This window comes from Cyprinus carpio, chromosome A16 (genome assembly GCF_018340385.1).
Source record: "Cyprinus carpio isolate SPL01 chromosome A16, ASM1834038v1, whole genome shotgun sequence".
In the NCBI taxonomy this organism is placed as follows: domain Eukaryota; kingdom Metazoa; phylum Chordata; class Actinopteri; order Cypriniformes; family Cyprinidae; genus Cyprinus; species Cyprinus carpio.
In genome coordinates, this window is record NC_056587.1 from 2309323 (window position 1) to 2327140 (window position 17818).

Genomic DNA, 17818 nt, shown 5'->3' on the forward strand with positions numbered 1-17818 from the left:
TCTCCCTCAACTTTCTCTTTGTCTTCCATGCAGCACTAGGGGTAATTTTCCAAAGCACATAATCACCTGTTCTCCTATTTCTATTATCCTGATTCTCACTGGTACAGTATGTCATACGTTTTGCTACTTAATGTTTACACATGGATAAATGTTTGGCGTGAGATGGAATATATGATGCATGAGGTAATTATATTGTGTACTTGTGTTTTCTGAATAAGAACATGGTTGAATCAAAATGAGGGCATTTTATTATTCACTTTTTAGAGTTTGACAGAAAACATTGATACAATTGGAACATGTGAAAACATCTAAAATGTGTTAAGTTTTGAGAAATGGGTCTTTGTTTTGGGAAATGAATGAATAGTTTGGGGAAATGGGTAAAATGAATCAGGTATAGTGTGTTGGCAATCAGGAAAACTGCAGTAGACTGTTAGGTTGGGGTTAGTAGGATAAGTTGATGTACATGCAAAATTAATAATAGTCAGTGGAATATCTGTTTGGGAAACATCAAAATAAAGTGTTAGAAGATATTAAGCAGACAATCTACTGATACTCTTATGACTGGTAGTTGAAATGCAGCTGCAAAGTTATTTATAGTTGGTAGAATGTCTAAAGTGGACTATCAAAATAAAGTGTTAGCATACATACTTTAGAAAACAATTAATGAATTTCTGATTACTCTAAGTCAAGCTATTGACTATCGACTATTTAAAAGAACACAATGTACAAAAGGGAAAAGGTAAGGAACATATAAGAGTAATAAGAGTAAGATTAAAATATTTGTCTGGTTACACAGCTTACACAGAATATAAGTTATATAAAAAAAAATGTGTGACAATTTGATGTCAGATGATTGGTTTATCAAAAGTCTAATGGGCGGATCATCATGGTGGTGGCACGTAAAGAGTAGTTGGGGCCTTTGAAGTAGTGCCACTTGATGCCATCAAGTTTGCCTGAATTTTGTCCAGAGGTGTAGTACATGCCGTTGAGGTTTGATGGGCCACAGGCGTCAAACCACCAGCCTTCAGAAGAACAATAAAAAAGGTAATGTTAAGATTCTAATTTAGAACACCCTTCATTTTTAACATCATAAATGTACATCTAGCAAAAATTTTCATTTAAAAACGCATTGTTTAAATATTTAAGTAAGATGTATATGACATCAATATTATGTCAGTATTGAATCTCAGAAAAGAACAGTAATGCTCATCTTCTGTTAGATGTTGGCTTGTCTCCCAGATGCTGTAGCAGCACTTTTACATTTAAAAGAAAAATGAAGCTTTGTAACACTGAGGAATACACTTTGCCCTGTTTCACTGCTATCGAGCTGCTTACCACCTGTGAGTGTGAGTGCACACTTGCAGATGCAGTTATCATTATCCATGTCTTTTGTGCTAAAGTCATACCCCATTTATCACCAAACTGCTCTGTCTGCCAGCCGTACCACTGTAGTTCTTCAGGAACAACCTAACACAGATAGACAATAAGAGAGTATAACAGAAAGCATTAATGCATTTTTATTGATATGGATTTATTTTTTGTAACACTTTATAATAAAGCTTAACTTATTAACATTAGTTCATGCACCAGGCATTGTGAACAATCAATATAAAATGTGTGATTAATGCTTCACTAATAGTAATTTTACTCCATACTTTTAATAAGTCATTTTCCTAATATATTTCATGTTCATTAAAATATGTAATTTATTATGAACTTACATGGATTAACAACAAAAATAGTATATTTATTAATTAACTTTAACCTAGATTAATAAATGCTGTACAGACTGGTTCATTGTTAGTTCATGATAGCTAATGCATGAATTGAACATTATTGTAAAGTGTTACTATTTTTTGTAGGCATGCAGTGGATGGACATGCTAGACCATTGTGATGCAGCTTGCTTATTTTTAGCAGCACTAAGACTGCATGTCAAGTTAAAAATTATTTATACTTCAGCTAAGCAGTCAACGGAATGGCATAAAAGACACTCAAATCTGGTGCTCATGGTGTGAGCTGCTGAAAAATAGTAATACACAAAGATGTCTAACTGATGCAGACAAATCGTTAGAGCACATCTTTAGTAAAAGGGTTACAACTTTAAAAAAATGCTTCTCAGTATGCATTTGTTTATTTTCTGTCTAGCTGTCTTTAACTGTGTATTTGTAAACGCCATCATAAAGAGACTAATTATTAATCCCACAGTTTAAAAGGGTACTGAAAGTATTATAGTATAGCATCTGCATTATTGACACACCTACTGAAAGTGCATTTTAGGTATAGCTTCCTGTGAAGCAACAGGCTCTCATGAGACAAAAATATTAATGTTTGTTCTGATGTCTCTATATGTGGTAATAGAGGGTATGAGGAGTTTAATCAAGCAGCACAGAAAAGCAGGGCAATGCTTTAAAGATTTTTACAGCACATACAGTATGCCATCAAACAATGCTGTGTTGACTCTTGTGAAACTATGTTGTTACAGTATGAGGTTTCAGTACTATCTGCAAAAAGGACAGTGAGAGAGCTCTCTAACGTGCATTAGACTTTGCCATGAATTTTGGTAGATTTTCCCAACTCTCTACCTGTAGTTTTGTTTCTCACTACCAAGGTAAAACTTGTCATATTGGGAAAAGGCCAGTTTGCCATCCCAGTCTGTCAGCTCCAGTCTAAGAGCGTACTGTCTCTGACTAGTCAGCTGGTACACCAGCTCATTTCCCAACCAATGTTCTCCAGACAGACTCCCGAAACCCTGAAATACACAAACAGACACATTTGTTTTCTACGATGGTAGGGACGTTCCATTGACTTCTACTGTCTTCTACTATCTTGACAATTTGTGAATATTTGGACAAGTATCCCATACGAAAAATATGTTTATTCAAGTGTGCTATTAGTATACTTCTTTTAAACTAAAAATAGGAAAGTATGCTTTTAGTTGTACTTCTCAGAAATATACTTAAAATGACATTTAAGTATACTTGACTTATACTTACAAAAAGTCTAAATGTATTTGAACTATACTTGTGCTCCTAGAATCCATGTTTTCATTGTTATACGGTAGAGGGCGCTAGTACACATCTTCTTTACAGCATTTCCAAAAAAACACAAGTGAAGATGAAAAAGAAACAACAGATACTAACACATGTAACACAATCATCTGACATGAAACAGCATCAAAACTGTAATGTTATGGAATAAAATGTCGACCGATGAAGATGTAATAATTACAGTCAAGCTTTGGGTTGTTGTTTTGATCGACTCCATTTTTGTTTTTATTTTTGTTTTCAATTCATATTCTTTTTTCAGCTTTTTGTTCAAAATGTTATTTCTTTATTTTTATGAAACTTACCCACATTAAAGTGTTAAAAAATGCATGAAGCTAGAATAAAATGTTTTTGTTTACAAGCAGATACTCTGTTCTTTCTTTGGATGTTTTGTATGTTCAGATATTCATATAACAAAACATATACAAATTAAAACCTATACATAAAAGTATAAAATTCACTTAAAGAAAACTTATGAGTATACTTGCAGTATAAAACTACTAAACTAGTAGTTTACTGAGACTATACTTCAAAGTGTACAAAGTATTTAATTAGTAAACTCTCAGTATACCTACAGTATAAGTATATAGTATATAAGTATATACTGTATAAGTTAACTTTTAGTATAATTGCAGTACAAACTACAAACATAGAGGTAAACTAGTTGTGTAGTTTAAGTTTGCTACTGTTATACTTAAAAGTATACTTTTATATACTAAAAAGTGGGCTAATTTAGTCCAAAGGAGTATTGAAACAGTACACTTACAAGTACAGTATACTACTAGAACACTGATATTTGTATACTTGCTACAGTACATAAAGTATACTTAAAGTATACTTGAACTTTACTTAAGTATACTTAATAAAATAAACTTGAAGTATACTACTTTTTGGTAAGAGATTACACAATTCAGCAAACTGCAGTTCAGTAGAATTTGAAAGAATTTGTACAACTTCATTTTCACTTCTAATTTCACTTCTGGGAGTTATGCCAGTGTTAGTTGGGAGTTATGCCAATGCCTAGTGAGTTGTCCTTTCAATGTCCTTTGTACATGCTGAACTGCACTGCAGGCTTGCTTTGTTCAAAAATTATTTCCCTAATATTTTTATCAAGACCTTAATTGTAATTTCAGTCAGACAAGTAATAAACATAGCTAAAGTAATAAACATAGCTGGAGTGTATAGCTGAGACATTTATAGCTAATTCAAATATCTTAATAGATTATTTGTTTCACTCCATAAGACTGCATTTTACCATCTTATACTCCTTCCAGGTTCTCTGGAAGTCCAACGTTCCATCTTTCCTCAACTGTATGATTGTCCAGCCCCCACCAGCACTTTCCATGTTGCAATAAACCTAGTAGGAGGAGATACAACAGGATCAGGCAGAGGCTTGTGGCATTTATACTCCTTAAAATTTGAGATTTTATCTTCATAATTTAGAACAGTACTTAAAAAGCTAATAGTAAGCATACAAATCTACCACTTAAAAACTAAGGTAGCATAAGTTTTTAATTTTGGCTAATATGGGCATTGACCGGGTTAAATTTAATAATGGGCTTGCCACTGACGGCACCAGAACTCAGAAATAAGTTACGAGGACAGTACAGGCAGTGTTCTGGAGTGCAGCATTCACCCAGCAGTTACACTGAGAGTTCAGCCAAGAGTATTTCCAGCTCTTGCTTTTCCTGAGTTAGCCAATACCTAAAACAGTGTACTCTGACACAGATATACCATAGGTTGATTACTACAGGAAAAACACAACACAACATTTCTGGCTTTTGTGTATGGTTATGACTTTATCCAGTATGTTGCCCATGCTTTATTTTGAGTGTATGCTACTCATGTTCAAAATCCCACAAAACTCAAAAGCCACTGATGTGCCTGCGTATTAATTCACTTCAATTATCATAACTTGTCACATACCGAAAAAATGTATATAGATGGACAAATCAGACACATTATTACTTGTTGTATGTAACAAATAATCCAACAGACCCCTTACGAAGCAAAACCGGACTTGTTGCCAGGATGTTCTTGTATACTGTCTTTTGAATTGTGTAATAATATATATATATATATATATATATATATATATATATATATATATATATATATATATATATATATATATATATATATATATATATATATGCTACTTGATAGAATCTCTAGTTAGTATAACCTCACCTATACCATGTTTGGTATCTACAAATTCGTATTTTGATTATCTAAATGTTTTGCATCAACACCCAATCCAGTTACCTATGCAAAATACCATGCTCGAAGACAAAGAGTTGTAAACTTGGAAAATTGGCTCACTGCCCCCCGGAGGTGTGACCTCCGCAGAAGTTAAAGGGCACTGTCAAAGTGACCTCCTTCTCTCTTCTGCACTGCTCTTACTCTTTGCCTTGAGGACATCCAGTCCGACCGCGGGACCTCCCCCATGCTGGCAGGACCAGCTATGTTGCAATCATCAATGTTGCAACTTTCAACCTGGGAGACCACCACTGAGTCAGAATAACATCACTCTTCAAACCCAGAAGAACGTGATCGCAATTCCAACACCACCGAAGCTTCAAACCATTAAAACTTTCATCTGAGAATGCATCCGTGTGCTCGTTCAATGGCCAAAGCAATGCAAGTATTGTACATTTAACTAAACAAAACAGAGATTTAAAGGGGTCATATGATGCTGCTAAAAAGAACATTATTTTGTTTATTTGGTGTAATGAAATGTGTTTATGCGGTTCAAGGTTAAAAAAATATATATTATTTTCCACATACTGTACATTATTGTTTCTCCTCTATGCCCCGCCTTCTGAAACGTATCGATTTTTATAAGGCTCATTGCTCTGAAAAGCAAGGTGTGCTGTGATTGGCCAGCTATTCAGTGCATTGTGATTTGCCAGAAATGTTAAGCCTCTTAACATATTGTGATGCCTTGTCCGGCCGGAGTGACGAAACATAAACATAAAACCCATTATAAATGTGATATAAACATGATGTCTAGTCGTGTCTTCTTTTGGAAGACAAAAACAAAGTAGTTTCGCTTTCTCAACGAAACAGCGTCACACACCAAGGCCTTGAGTGAGCAGAGGCCGGAGGCCTAGAGTGAGCCGCGTCCGGCTTGAGTGAGCAGAGGTGGGTGGCTTGAGAATGGTGCGGCAGGTGGATTCTACGAAGGAGCGCACCTTGTGCATGCAGCAACCACATGTGATGACCCCGGGCTGGACTCTGCTTTGTCCAGGGTGAAAGCTTATTCAGTGATCCACAGTACAAAGTTGATGTATTTCCGGACCAGCTCCAGGCATGACGAAGCAGATATTTCACCAAAATATAATTTATTAGTTGATGCGAAATTACACCGATTGTTCGCTGGATAAACAGATTAGTTGATGGTAATATTAATTCTGCTACAGTTACTGGCAGCTGATATGAATAATTGTAATTCATTATAAATTACAAATTTCAAAAACAATGACTGTTTCACAAACACTACCCTGTCCCATATTTCATTAGTCATTCAAACAGAGAGTCCCACACCAAAGTCATGGCAGTCATAGATTCTTAAACGAAAGTCAAAACCTAATGACTTTTTTTTATATACTGTAGTTGTCTCTTCACATTACAGAAGGAGGAAGTATATTTAAAACTAAATATTTACACACTTTACTTTAGAAGGAAAGAAATGTTATGTATGGAGAAACATCCACCTCAAAACATGGCAAATGCCAAACATGGCCTTGCACTGCTTTAGCTGTGTTATCAGATCCCATTTAGACTGACCTTATGCATGTCTTGCATGCTAATGTAGATGGTGTAAATTCCACTCTTGTTAAATCCAGCCTGAAAGAGTTCAGCACAGTCTCTGTATTTTCTCTGCTCATCCATTTGTTTGAAAACATTTGGACTCACTGCTTCAAACAAGCACAGACATATAAATTATAGACTGCATTCAATTTTTGCTTATACAGAGAGAAAAAAGGGTTTGTTAGCTATTATAAGTAATTCTAGTTTGTTAGCTATTATAAGCAATTCTAACCATAAATACTTATTGTGAATATAAAAATATAAAAAAAATGAGACATTTGCTTGAATCACTGTGTTGGGCTACCAACTGAATCCTAAAAAGTTTAAGTGTATGAATCCATCTCTATATATGTGACTTGCTCTAACTGCTCAGGCTCATATATCAGATGGAGGTTGAAGTGGGACATGGGAAGTGTGCAGCTCTGTGACATTTCACACAATGTTTCAGATCCAAGTAAAACTTGGCAGCAAAAGAGGTTATTTTGGTGTGCAAGAACCCTAATGTGGGCCAGTCACATTTGTAGTCTACTTGATGTAAAGCAGACAGATTTTAAGAAAATAATCATGGGACTGACAAAACTGTCAGTGCAACACAATATAGTGATTGTGTATTGTACAGTGTAGAGAGTCAGGAGTTCTATATAAAATTCCAATAAATAGTAAATGAAATATGACACAATATTTAGTCAAGATTTACTTTTACAATTACTTCACAATTATTACTTATTACTTTTACAGTACATGCACTCATAGTAGCACACATGGTAGCATATTTGGTATAGCATATCTTTAAATAATAGTACAGGGCCCTCACACATGACATGTGAAATACAAAAAAATAGATATTGTGGTCTTAATTAAGAATTCTTTTCCACGATTTATTCATTTGTTGCCCAAGTTGTACTAATTAGTTCCCTCATTTTAGTTAAATCACAGCCACATTGTACTATGAATAAGTAGTACAACATGGCCATTGCACTATTCATTCGTACTAATATTTGATTAAACAAAAATGGGGAATTAATTAATAAGTTGTGAGAACAGATTATTAATTGATCCTCCATGATATCTTTTTTCTCTGTATGTCATGTGCAGGACTTTGTATTATAGATGCAATATATAACTCGATTTCCAATTTGTTTACCTTTGTTATTTGAGCACAGCTTAAGCAGATCATTGACAGTACTATTCAGTTGTAGTTGCTCACGGTAGAAGGCGCTGTTGTTGGTGATGATCTGTTCTAGATTGAGCTCCAGGCTCTGTATTGAAGTCCTCTGGGACACCAGGAGTCTCTGGAGCTTTGTCCGCTCACTCTTTATCCAACCCAATTCCGCACGATGACGTGCCTCCATGTTATGGATATGCTGCTCTATGGTGCTGAAAACAGACATGAATAGAACAGTGTTGGTTCTAACAATTACCAGAAAAAAAAAAACAAAAGCATAAAAGAAAGTGTAAAAAAAAAGCATAAAAGAAAGTGTAAAAAAAAAAAAGATACTCTACTCTGTTTTTTCCCAAAGTTGGTTGATCTCATTGGTTTGCTGGAGCAGTTTGTTCTCAAGTTTGTTGGAAGACAAGGAGTTTTCCAGTGACTGAATCTCCAGTCTGCAAGTCTGATTGAAAACCTGATACATAATGACATATTAGTTGTGTTACTGACATATAAGAGACTTTTCACTTTCATAATTCCCAGTAACCATCAACACACTGCAAGAATTAAATTCATAATTTTCCAAGAATACTTATGAGCCAGTATTATCATATTATGATGAATGCCTTTGGACATTTTGGATATGTATTCACACCTGTGTCTCCATGTCTGTTAGTCTCCTGATGTGTTGGGTGGACTGGGAAAGCAGTTTGGTGCCGAGATCCAGCATGGCTATCATTTCACTATGCACAGCACTATTCCGCAGGTGTGTTGGGTCTTCTGTCAGACTGTCTTTTACAAAGACCTCAATCTGTATGCAATCACACACAGGCAGAGAGAAAGAGGGACTGAAAGCATAACATTATTCATTGTGGTCTTTATATATAATATATACTGTACATTATTTTGAAATACTTGCAGCTGTACTTTTGAGGCAACTATGTTGTATTGAATCAGTCTGGATCTTGAGCATCTACATATAATCTGAATGAGACAATATTTATTATATTTTATTGTATATTTATTATATTTTATTATATTTTTAAAAAATATTGATGTGTTTGTTAGCTCTGGCAATCTCATGTATGGAAACTAAGCTGCAGTTGTGCTTCTGCAGAGAGATCCCAACATGATGGACTGTGTTCGGATGGATCACTTCTGCATACAGACATTAGTCCACTTTTAATTGTCTTGGCATTTTAATTATTCCTAAAGTTGTCTGCATCACTGTTGACGCCCATCTAGTTACACTTCCAGGGTTTGTAGTCAGCATGGCTTTAAATGGATCAATGACTTGAAAACACATCTTTTCATAATGAGCATGATTTGAATTTCTGTATTAAAACTGCTTCACTGTTTTTTTTTTTTTTGTGTGTGTTTTTTTTTTGTTTGTTAGTTTTTTTGTGCAATCAAAATGTAGAAACGTTCTGTGAAATAAAAGCAGGAAACAATATCATAGAGAGAACCTCTGAAGACACTCTTGACTGGGTATCAAGGTCAGCACGTTTCTTACAATATCAGATCAATCGACTTTTTGATGACAAGGCAAGGTTAGTTCAAGATGGAGAATATCAAGTGGTGTGACTCTAAAAAAGTAATGATATTTTTGAATAATAATTTCTCATATTTGTAAATAATAATAATAATAATAATAATAATTACCTTGAAAAATACAAAAACTTTTTTTAATTAATATGTAATAATAATATTAATAAAAAATAATAATAAAAAGATCTGTGGTACAATGGATAATGTCCTTGCAGAAAATTACCAGTGTATTTTACAGTTAAGTTTACGGTCATTTCCTTCAACACTAAAAAAACAACACAATGCATAATTAAAAATGGGGGTAAAACACCTGTAAAAATCAATACAGGAAATTTCTTTATTAACACAGTACACTGGGCCATATTTTTCACTCACCTTTTTACTTGATGGTTACAACAAATTACATTTTAGAATGATTAAACTTTAACATTTCCTTATTTCTTTATCGTGATCACTCTTACTGTATATGTCATTGACCTAAATGGGGTTCAGGCCTCTGGGTTTAGGGTCAAATTCTTCAACACCAGACTCAATAAACAATTTCTTTATGAACCTTGCTTTAAACACTGTCATATTGGGACGGAAACTCTAAAAATGTCTTGGACATTTCATGACTGTATGCTTGATTTTGTGCACCTCCTAGTAATGGTTGTAGCAGAAACAAATACCATTATATAATCTTTTTTCCAAGCAAAGCACTTATCAGTTGCAATTTGAACATATTAACAAATGTGATGATATTATGACACTTCTGCGAACTCTTACTATATCATATCAAAGATAATATGAACACATCCCACAGAACACCGCTTCAATACTGGCACATTCTCTGGGTTACTTATCAGCACTTTGTACAGTGTTTACAGGAAGAGATATTTTCAGCTGCTCTCAGTGAGATGGAGTCCAAGATGTATAAATACTCACTGCATTGAAATGATAGCTGCATGTCATCTGGGCCTGGAGTGTAAAACACTCAGCTGAAGTGTTGTAACAAAATGTATTTTGTCCTGCATCATTGTAAGATTGTGCACAGGCAGGGATTAAACAACTCACAGTCTTCTTTCAGGGCATATCAGTGGTAAGAGAGCAGGGACTGTGATTTACAGACATGTAGAAGACAAGACAACTTTTCAGTAGTTGTACATAGTCAGAGGCATTTGTATAATATCTGAGTTAAATCATTTTAAATTATGTTTAATAACAATCTGGGGTGGAAATTGTGATGAACGTTACATTTTTAACATATAGTGCAGTATAACATTATAAAATGGCCAACTATGCACAATTATTTTACTATTCATTTGTAAATATCTTAATTTTGAATGAAGCACAATACAGAAATGTTCTGCTCACAAGTGATATTTAAGTCTCATATATTTCATCTCAAGCATGCTGCATACAATGCCACAAGTACACCTCTCAACCTTGACCTGGGTCACTGTGTGCAGAACACAGACTTTAGTGTCAGTTCTTGTGCAGTCTGGAGGAAATTCTCTTGCATTAAATAATTAAGCAATTCTGCAGCCTATGACTGGGAATCTACTGGGAATGTAGAGTGCAGCACTTTAAGATTCATGAATACTGGATATAGTTTATGGTAATAAGGATATTTAACCATCAGTAAAATTATATAAAATGCAAACTGTTGATAAACACCAGGGCAAAGTTAAAATAAGTATATGTCAAAAACAGTAGTAATAATAATAATAATAAAATAAAAATAAATAATAATATTAATAATAAAGAAGATGATGATGATGATGATGATGATGTCAATACCTGCTTCCTTAATAGAATAAACTTAACTCATCTAATAAATTTGTATATGACCTATTGGTAACACTTTACTTAAAGCCTTTGTGTATAATTCACTATAAAAGTATTCATATTGTATGTTATAATGCATTATATATTTTCATAAATAGTTGTAACTAAAGTTACAATGCATATTTGTATAACAATATTTGAAGCTTTGTTTGTCATGTGCTTTATTGTATTATATTTTCTGAAGGTGTAACAATGAAGAGATAAGTAGAATAATGTATTATATGGTTACAATTATTCATGAAATCATACAGTGCATTACAAGGTGTATTACAAGGCATGATTAATGTTTTAAAACTACTTTTATAATGCATTCTATATTAATCCATCAATACGTATTATACCAAAATATTTTATGTATTGATGGATTATTGGTAAATTTGTATGAATTCATAAGATTTGAATAATAAAAAATTGACTTTTTATAAAGAAATAAAGAATAGGCTAAACAAACAAAAATAAAAAGGAAGAAAGAAAGAAAGAAAGAAAGAAAGAAAGAAAGAAAGAAAGAAAGAAAGAAAGAAAGAAAGAAAGAAGGTCCATCCCTAAACCTAACCCAGTTGGGTGGTACAAAAATGTATGAATGATATTGTAAAAATTCATAAGAATTTGCCACTTCTTTGCTAAAAATGAAAATTACACTGTGAAAAATCTGTGGTTGCCATAACTTTATTATTAAAAAATAAATAAATAAATACACACACACACACACACACACACACACACACACACACACACACACACACACACACACACACATCTAAGTTTTACAGATGTAACTTAATTTTACAGAAAAAAACAAACAAACAATTATATGTATTTCATAACCTGAAATACTGTTATTATGCCAGAAAATTACTAAAATTTGTTTTTGTCAGTTTATGGTTTTTCACTGTAAATTATAAGAAGACTGGATCTTTTTAACTTCTAAAAGTTGACATTCAGCAGTATTTTACTGTAAAATTGCATTAGATCTCTTACTGTTTTTCTCTGTAAGGAACAGGGGAATTTACTGTTAATCAATCTACAATCTTTTCATTCATTTTATTATTTTAATTTTTATTATTGAATTTTTTATTTTTTATTATTAAATTCAAATTACGACATTTTGGTTAGGAACTGTCATGAGAGTGTGTTTTAGACTATAACATAAAGAGCAGGAAATGAGGTTGATCAAATCCTTGACTGTGAAGCCGCTCCCCAAAGTAATGCCTGACAGTGAGAGACTGAACAGACACAGAAATTATGAATCCAGAGCTGAACTTGAAGTGTTTCATTCTTATTTATGTGAGCTCTGGGATTAAAACCCACTTTACAATGAAAGCATTCAGTGATACTAAGAAAAATACATTCTGCAATATTACACAACTTATTTGTACATGAAATGTGCTTAAATTAGATCTGGTCTTGCCATTCCATACAATTCCCTGCACTATTATAAATAATGGTTCTAAATGGCAATCTTAGATCAAAGAATCTTTCAGTGAACAGTTCTTAAAAGAACCATTTTTTTTCTTAGTGTGAAGAACATTTTAATAATATAAAGAAATTTTATAAAGATTTATGTTTAAGGTTCTTCATAGAACAACAGATGCCAAAAAGAACCTTTATTTTTAAGAGTGTGCTATCTATTCACTCTCCAATAGTGGTGATTTGAACAACAACAGCACATTAAATGAAGTTGGCTTACCTTTTGGAGCCAGCGGGTGTAATTTTCCATGGCAAGCTCCAGGTGTTGGATCCGCTGGTTTAAGGTGCTTTGCTTCCCCTGTAGAGATTCTTTCTGGACACTGTTACCTTCAAAATTACCATCATGTTCTTGTGGCCAGCTACCAGTCCTTCTCTCCTCAGGTTCTGGCAGAATGAAAGTGTAGCTACATTCTCCATGCTGAACAGAGTTTAAATGCTGACTGCTGCCACCAGAAACATCTATTAATTTGTCCATAGGTGAATCTTCAACGCTCAATGTCCTCACCAGCAACAGAGTCAGATGCAGTAGAACAATGTTCTTCATCTTTATGGCAAAGCAGGTACAGACTGCCAAATCCTCTTTTACAGATTAAATGACTGGTCATCTCTAAATAAACATATTTATGAGATGTGTCAGTCCATTTAAACATACAAAGAAAACATTTTCTCCAGACACTACATATGACTGCTGTTCTCAAACTGAAGTGTTTACCATTAAGACGCCAATCCTCTGTTCTGCTCCAGTACCATAGAACAAGTGATTGCCACCTCTATCTCCAAAGTAGACTTCCAAGTGAACTCCAGGCAAGTGCTGTATGTGTTTGTGAGAGTGAACAGTGGGTTTTGTAGACTGTCTATTCAGAAAAGCATCTACAGGCAGTTGGTCAGTGTGTGTGTGTGTGTTTTAAAGGGGTCTGAGTGTTGTAAGAGTAAACTGCAGACAGACTGTGTGACTGTGCAAGAATGTGAGTGAGTGCATGTGTGTCTGTGTGTGTGTGTTAACTTTTACAGCAGAAATAGAAACATAAGACAAGTGTAAAAAATTTACCTATACAGAGCAAAGATGATGCCAATGATTAATGGTGCAGCGGGATATAAACCACATCTAGAAAATGTGAATGCATGTACTGCATGTAGCATGTATTTACGTAACTCATAGTGTCTATGTAAAACCTATTACATGTTGAGATTCAGTATAGGAACAAGTTTGACAAACAAAGTTGACAGCAGCCATTCCTTACAGACTTCCATAGAATGGAAAAAAAAATATATACTATGAAAATCAATGGCTACAATCAACTTTTTGATTACCAACATTCTTCAAAATATCTTCTTTTGTTTTCAACAGAAGAAAGAAACTCACACATGTTTATAGTAGAGGGTGAGTAAATGATAACAGAATTTTTTTAAAATTTTTTTTTTGGTTAACCTATCCATTTAACACTGATCAAAAATAAATCTGAGAGATAAATGTTCAGATTTAGCACTAATGAAAAACCCTGATTACAAATTCCCTCAAACAATCATTCACAGTATTCAATTCAGTTCAGTTCAAGTTTATTTGTATAGCGCTTTTTACGATACAAATCGTACAAATGGCAGAAATGTATGGAAAAATCAATTAAAGATGTAATCAAACAGACGAGGAACACTATTAACAGCAATTATTATATGATGCAATCAAACTTATAGCAAAATTTGGTAGTTCTGTATGTACATTCAGGGTTGGCATCATCTGAGGTCCTCTGAGGGGTTGGCATCATTTCTTCTCAGGTGTTCTAGATCCAGACTAAAGCTTGTGTAAATCCTAGTTACCACGGGATGTCAGTCCCATGGCAGAAACAGAAAAACGAATAGAGACGTAATTAGCATAGCGGCTGTTCCAACCAAGTAAAATTAATTTGTTTAACCCAAGCTAAAGAATAATAATGCGCATTTGATCAGACATAACTGCAGTACAAGATTATGAGATGCATTATTTGAATGCTTGGCCAAAGAGATGTGTCTTTAATCTAGATTTAAACAGAGAGAGTGTGTCTGAATCCCAAACATTATCAGGAAGGCTATTCCAGAGTTTGGGAGCAAAGTGCGAAAAAGCTCTACCTCCTTTAGTGGACTTTGCTATCCTAGGTACTACCAAAAGTCCAGCGTTTTGCGACCTTAGGGAGCGAGTTGGATTGTAGTGTGATAGAAGTCTAGTTAGGTACGCAGGAGCTAAACTATTAAAGGCCTTGTAGGTAAGTAATAATATTTTGTAACTGTTACTGAACTTAATAGGTAGCCAGTGCAGAGACTGTAAAATTGGGGTAATATGATCAGATTTTCTGGTCCTGGTAAGGACTCTAGCCGCTGCATTTTGGACTACCTGTAGCTTGTTTATTGAAGATGTAGGACAACTACCTAGCAGTGCATTACAATAATCCAGTCTAGAGGTCATGAATGCATGTTTCATTCTGTTTTTGTAACATGGGAAATATAATTTTCTAATGACAAGTTGCTGTCTAATATAACACCCAGATTTTTGACAGTAGAGGAAGTAACAGTACATCCGTCTAGTTGTAATTTGTAATCCAAGAGATTCTGTGTACTGTTTTTTGGTCCAATAAGTAATATCTCTGTCTTATCCAAATTTTATAGGAGAAAATTATTGGTCATCCAATCTTTAACATTTTTAACACACTCTTTTAGCTTAGATAATTTAGAAGTTTCATCTGGTCTTGTTAAGATATATAGTTGAGTATCATCAGCTTAACAGTGGAAACAAATCCCATATTTTCTAATAATATTACCAAGGGGCAACATGTATATTGAAAATAGCAGAGGACCTAGGACAGATCCTTGTGGCACTCCATATTTTTCTGGTGATAATTGAGATGACACCCTATTTAAATAAACAAAGTGGTATCGATCCGACAGGTAGGATATAAACCATCTTAAAGCCTGCCCTTGAATACATGTACAGTTTTGTAATCGATCTATGAGTATGTTATGATCTATAGTGTCGAACGCAGCACTAAGCTCAAGTAAAACTAGCAATGAGATGCAGCCTTGGTCTGACGCAAGAAGCAAGTCATTTTTAATTTTAACAAGTGCAATTTCTGTACTATGGTGGGGCCTGAAACCTGAAATTCTTCATAGAGATCATTTTTTTGCAGGAAGGAGCAAAATTGAGCAGACACAACTTTTTCTAAAATTTTTGACATAAACAAAGATTTAAAATGGGTCTGTAATTTGCCAGTTCACTAGGATCTAGTTGTGGTTTCTTAATAAGAGGCTTAATAACCGCCAGCTTGAATGGTTTTGGGATGTGACCTAAAGATAACAACGAGTTAATAATATTGAGAAGCGGTTGTTTTGATACAGGTAACAACTCTTTCAGTAATTTAGTGGGAACAGGATCTAATGTCCATGTTGTTGGTTTAGATGCATTGATAAGTTTATTTAGCTCTTCCTGTCCTATAGTTGTAAAGCACTGCAATTTATCTTTGGGTGTGGTTAATGAAGCTGAAGTATTAGATGCTGTAGAATCTACATTTGCTATTGTATTTCTAATGTTATCTAATTTATCAGTGAAGAAATTGATAAAGTCATTACTATTAAACTTTGAGGGAATATTTAGATCGGGTGGTGTCTGGTTATTTGTTAAGCCACTGTGCTAAATAAAAACCTTGTTTTGGTTATTTTCAAAGAGTTTGTGGATATGCTCGGCCCTGGCAGTTTTTAGAGCCTGTTTATAGCTGGACATACTGTATTTCCACGCAATTCTAAAAACTTCCAAGTTAGTTTTTCTCCATTTGCGCTTAAGACTACGGGCTTCTTTCTTTAGTGAGTGGGTATTACTATTGTACCATGGCACAGTACGTTTTTCTCTAACCTTTTCAATCAATCCCTACAGTCAAGCACGGAGGTGGAAACATTATGCTTTGGGGCTGTTTTTATGCTTAGGGTACAGGATGACTTCACCGCATTGAGGGGCATATGGATGGGACCATGTACCGTAAAATCTTGGATCTTCCTTCATCCAGAACATTGAAGATGGGTCATGGATAAGTCTTCAAGGATAACAATGACCTGAAACATACCGCCAAGGCAACAAAGGAGTGGCTCAAGAAGAAGCATATTAAGGTCATGGAGTGGCCTAGCCAGTCTCCAGACCTCAGTCCTATAGAAAATCTGTGGAGGGAGCAGAAACCTCAAGTTGCCAAACAACAGCCAAGAAACCTTAAGGATTTAGAGAGAATCTGTAAAAAGGAGTGGATCAAAATCCCTTCTGAAATGTGTGCAAATCTGGTGACCAACTACAAAAAACGTCTTACCTCTGTGCTTGCCAACAAGCGTTTCTTCAAGTACAAAGTCATGTTTTGCTTGGGGATCGAATACTTATATCACTCACCGAAATGCAAATCAATTTCTAACCTTAATACAATGCGTGTTTTCTGGATTTTTTTGGTTGGTATTCTGTCTCTATACATTAAAATAAACCTAGCATAAAAATTACAGACCCTTCATTATTATTATTATTATTATTATTATTATTATTATTATTATTATTTATTTATTTATTTATTTGTAAGTGGGCAAACTTACAAAATCAACAGGGGATCAAATAAATATTTTCCCCCACTGTATGTGAACAGAAGGAACTCAGGTTTCATCTTCATACACAGGAATTTGTCTAACTCAAATGACAGATGTAACAAAATCTCCAGATAATCTCCAGCCACGTCTAACAATAATACAGATTCACAAAGTCGTCCTTAAGATTAGATATGAGAATAGCACAATGCTGCAGTGATGTTGTGTTTCTGCGCCCTGGTTTCCTCGACAAAAACCCAATAAGGTTTGACAAACAAAAGTGGTGACCAACAAAGTCTCTACAATCGCCAGGAAAAAAGCTAAATGTAGGTTATAAACAAATTACAGCTCAATCGAATGACTTCAACGTCCCCACCATTAATCTTCCAACA

At 34.4% G+C, this 17818-nt stretch overlaps 1 pseudogene; it reads right to left on the reverse strand.

Annotated features, from left to right (window-relative positions):
* Window positions 1–230: 230 nt before the first annotated feature.
* Window positions 231–13768, reverse strand: LOC109104552 (annotated as a pseudogene).
* Between the last annotated feature and the right edge of the window lie 4050 nt (window positions 13769–17818).